General features: G+C 43.1%; 1 non-coding gene across 1 annotated transcript; it reads left to right on the top strand.

The window, feature by feature from the left end:
* Positions 1 to 2,938: 2,938 nt before the first annotated feature.
* Positions 2,939 to 3,011, top strand: Trnag-acc. Its single transcript has one exon. It is a non-coding gene; the product is annotated as a tRNA-Gly (tRNA).
* Positions 3,012 to 4,379: the final 1,368 nt, after the last annotated feature.

Here is a 4,379-nt window from a genome sequence, read left to right as displayed (position 1 = left end):
TAGTTAATCTAAAACTTTCGTGGATTATGTTAATGAATCGGCGCGTAAGATTTCCGCCGAATCTCTCCTAGGTTGTGTCCCTCGCAGTAGTCCTCATATCTCACTGGATTCTTCAGAAGGGGCAAGCAGGAGGAGGAGGAGGAGGAGATTAGTGTTGAACGTCCCGTCGACAACGAGGTCATTAGAGACGGAGCACAAGCTCGGATTAGGGAAGGATGGGGAAGGAAATCGGCCGTGCCCTTTCGAAGTAGCCATTCCGGCATTTGCCTGAAGTGATCTAGGGAAATCACGGAAAACCTAAATCAGGATGGCCGGACGCGGGATTGAACCGTCGACCTCCCGAATGCGAGTCCAGTGCAAGCAGGCTACCTGCCCAGGATGCCATTACGATGCATTTATTAGCGAACACCGTAAAACAGTAACAATTTAACAGTCTGAAACAATTCATCTGAAAAAGCTAATAAATTGCCGTAGCATCGTAAAGACGACTATCACATAAGAACAGACTCCGAATACATCCTATTACCGAATGGCGAGATCTGCAATTGGCCGAAATCTTTTACTTAATCGTACAACTTCGTACCTCTTCGTTATAAAGAAAACTCTGAGCGTCGCACTAAAACACCTGTGGTTCTCTTACTGACTGACAGCCAAACAAGATTCGCTCTCCGGCCTCTCGTAATTCTCCCCACTCATCCCCACGGTCCTCTCAGCACCACTACCTCCGTGTGAAACAGCTTCCTACTCGCTGCCATCGTTTTCTGCAGCACTGCTTAAGGCAGCGAATTACTTCTGCAATGTGCATAGCTCTACTAAACTAAAATTTGGAAAATAAAATACATTTTAGAACAGGAGGAACCTCACAAGAAGAAAGGCCAGTGGACCTGATGGAATAAGAATACGATTCTTCATAGGGCATGCCAAAGAATTTGCTCCTGTGATGGCAGCAGTATTACGTAGGAGGCCGAAGGAGTGAAGCGTTCCTAGGGATTGCAAAAAGGTGCAGATCATTTCCGTTTCCAAGAAGAGTCATCGAACAGACGCTCGAAGCTGATGATGATGCTGTCCAATATTCCGAGGAGCGTAGGGGACGATGCGGAAGAGTCACACCGCCGATTAGGCAAGGCCTTAGACAGAGCTTTGTCTACTGCAGAATTGTGGAAAAGTTTTGTGGTCGCGCCTACGACAATTCTGGAGACCAATAATCTCCTCTTTATGAGTCTACATTGGTACTGAAAACATGAACTACATGAAATCCAACTCGCTCTCTTCGCCCACGAGACCAAAAAAGCCATAGATATAGGCACTCGGCTAGATGTTGCGTTCTTGACTTACGGAAAGGGTCCGATACAGTTCCATACTGCTTCCTAATGAACTGACTAGGCGCAGACGGAATATCAGATCAACGGTGAAACTGGATTAAAGGTTTTCTAATAAACAGGGCACTACAAATCATCCATAACGGAGAGACATCTTCAGACGTAAAATGAAATTTTTAGGAGATTACTTTCTAAAATTGTGTAAATGAGCTCGTGGTAACGTCATAATTTCCACGAGGCTTTTCGCAGATGAAGTTGTGGTAGTCAGAGAAGATGCAGCACTAGCAAAGTGTACTAAAATGCAGGAAGGCGTGCAAAGAATCGACGCTTGTTGCACGGACTGACCAGGTGACTTTCAACGTAAACAAATGTAGTGTGTTATGCATAATTAGTCACAAAGACCCATAATTGTGTGACTACACGACTAGAGAACATTCAATGGAAGCAGCCATGTCCTTAAAATATGTAGAAGAATGCATAAGGAGCGATTTAAAAAGGAATGATCACATAAAACTAATCGGAAGTAAGGCAGATGTCAGACAGAAACTCATTGGAAGCCTACTGAGGAGTGTAGCCGGGCTACAAAAGAGGTAGCTTACAAAAACCTCTTTAACCAATTTCTTGAATAGTGCCCTTCAGGCCGGGATGCGTACTAGAGAGCATTGGTAGAGCGAATGGGGAAGATCGAAACAAAAACAGCCCGTTTCGTTACAGCTGCATTATTAAGTGTGGTAAGCATCACGGAAATGCTCAGCCAACTCCAATAGCACATGCTGCGAGGGAGGCGTTCTCTATCAAGGTCGTAGCATAGTCAACCCGTAAAATTAAGGAGAGTCGAGCTCACACAGAGGCTAACAAACAATCGTTCTTCCCGCGAACCATTCACGAATGGAACTGGTATAAGGGATATGGGACGATAATACTGCATAACGTATTCTCCGCCACCCGCCATAAGGAGGCTTGCGCATAATAGATACAGATGTACAGGCTGAAATGATGCGGTGTGACACATTCTCTAATGAACGACTGTTCTGCTGAATTCAGATTCAAAATCTCATGTGCAAGTACCAGTTCTGTGACGTAATCGACAGATATTGGTCCGCATTGTCACGTTTCCATTTCGTTTGGCGACTTTTCGCTAACTGCACTTTGTGAACAACAACGACGCTAGCCACACGGTTATACCATCTCTCTGCAATATTAATCATCACTCGTTCACGATTTTCAGCACCCTCGTATATAAGATTCATGGAGACCATTCTTCCTGCATATTGGACATTTTACAAACATTGGTGTACAGTACAGAAAGCATCTTTCACTCAAAAAAATGTTCAAATGTTTGTGAAATCTTATGAGACTTAACTGCTAAGGTCATCAGTCGCTAAGCTTATACACTACTTAACCTAAATTATCCTAAGGACAAACACAAACACCCATCCCCGAAGGAGGACTCGAACCTTCGCCGGGACCAGCCGCACAGCCCATGACTGCAGCGCCTAGACCGCTCGGCTAATCCCACGCGGGCATCTTTCACTCAACGAAGGAGGGTGAGCTGTTCTGAAAATTCGTTTATACATACGCAGATTTGTAATAAATGCAATACAATATATACATAGTCCGCCTCTGTAGCGCAGCGGTAGCGTTACCGCCTACCACGCAATGGGGCCCGGGTTCGATTCCCGGCAGGGGACTGTGTGTTGTTTGTCCTTCATTAATCATTTGCATCATCATTGACAAACAAGTCGCCGAAGTGGCGTCAACTAAGAAGACTTTCAATACGGCGGCTGAACCCCGAAGGGGATATCTCGGCTAATAAATGCAATACGATCATTAAAAAAAAAAATGGCTCTAAGCACTATGGGACTTAACATCTGAAGTCATCAGTCCCCTAGAACTTAGAACTACTTAAACCTAACTAACCTAAGGACATCACACACATCCATGCCCGAGGCAGGATTCGAACCTGCGACCGTAGCGGTCGCGCGGTTCCAGACTGAAGCGTCTAGAACCGCTCGGCCACACCGGCCGGCAATACGATCATTTTATTTCATTTCATACTCAGATTTCTAATAAAATCTGAGTATGTTTTTGAAGGCATTTAAGTACTCCTCAAAAGATAAATTTGCCCTGTTTCGATATAAAAGAAGGCATGAAGACCCTTTTTTGATAAGATTAAATAAATAAATATGTAATGAAGCTGAGCATGTGATGATTAGGGCTGTATATTTTGCAACGAAAGTATTCGTTTAAGATGCGAAATATCTTTCATATGAAAGCGAAGACAGCGGTCCCCGAGCAGTTTCGTCTCCGTTTAGTTATGTCACATGACTTAACGAAACTTACATTGTCAGACAGCCGTTGTAGTCTAAAGTATTGCATTAGCAATACTCAAGAAAATTCACTAAAAACTCGAAACATGTAACTAGAATCGATCGTCCGACTGCTCACGAACATTGATGAAGCTACATCGTTGCATTAAAACAGTTATGGTTTCTTCAACATCCCGGTAGACAAAAAGAGTTAGAATGTTATACATATTAAAAAATTCTTGCTCCATTACGTATCTTGTTTCTATATTATTGTCAATTTAAGGAAACATAAAGAGAGTTTATGTCATTGGAGTCTCGATGTGGCATTGTGAATTTTTCCTGAAAAACAATGATTATTCTTGGTTCCCTTAACTGTATTTCTATATCCTAGATGTTAATCCAGATCTGACAGGATTGCAGAACAGCGAAAGAGTGCGCCAGTATAGTTGGACAGTGCGCAGCGTCAATAATGTCGTAAGTAGACTAAGTATAACTTCCAGGACTTAAGTTCTAAGCCAACACAGGTAGCTTCTTTGGCGGGAGTCAACATTCAATATTTCTGGCAGACTGTAGGACTGTGATTAAATTTACACTCTGCTCATCACAAGTTACAGATAGTACTGGATTTTAAATATATTGTAATTAACGCTACTGATATTAATTCAGAAGAGACGACACTACTGCTCGTGTTACAGCTGGTGATAAAGTAACCCACGACGTGGCGTGTAATTGTTCCCCTGCTATTTCCAAA

The sequence above is a fragment of the Schistocerca piceifrons genome, chromosome 1 (assembly GCF_021461385.2).
Source record: "Schistocerca piceifrons isolate TAMUIC-IGC-003096 chromosome 1, iqSchPice1.1, whole genome shotgun sequence".
NCBI classification, from domain to species: Eukaryota; Metazoa; Arthropoda; class Insecta; order Orthoptera; family Acrididae; genus Schistocerca; species Schistocerca piceifrons.
The sequence above is the reverse complement of the archived record's forward strand: the minus strand, read 5'-3'. Positions and strand labels throughout refer to the sequence as shown.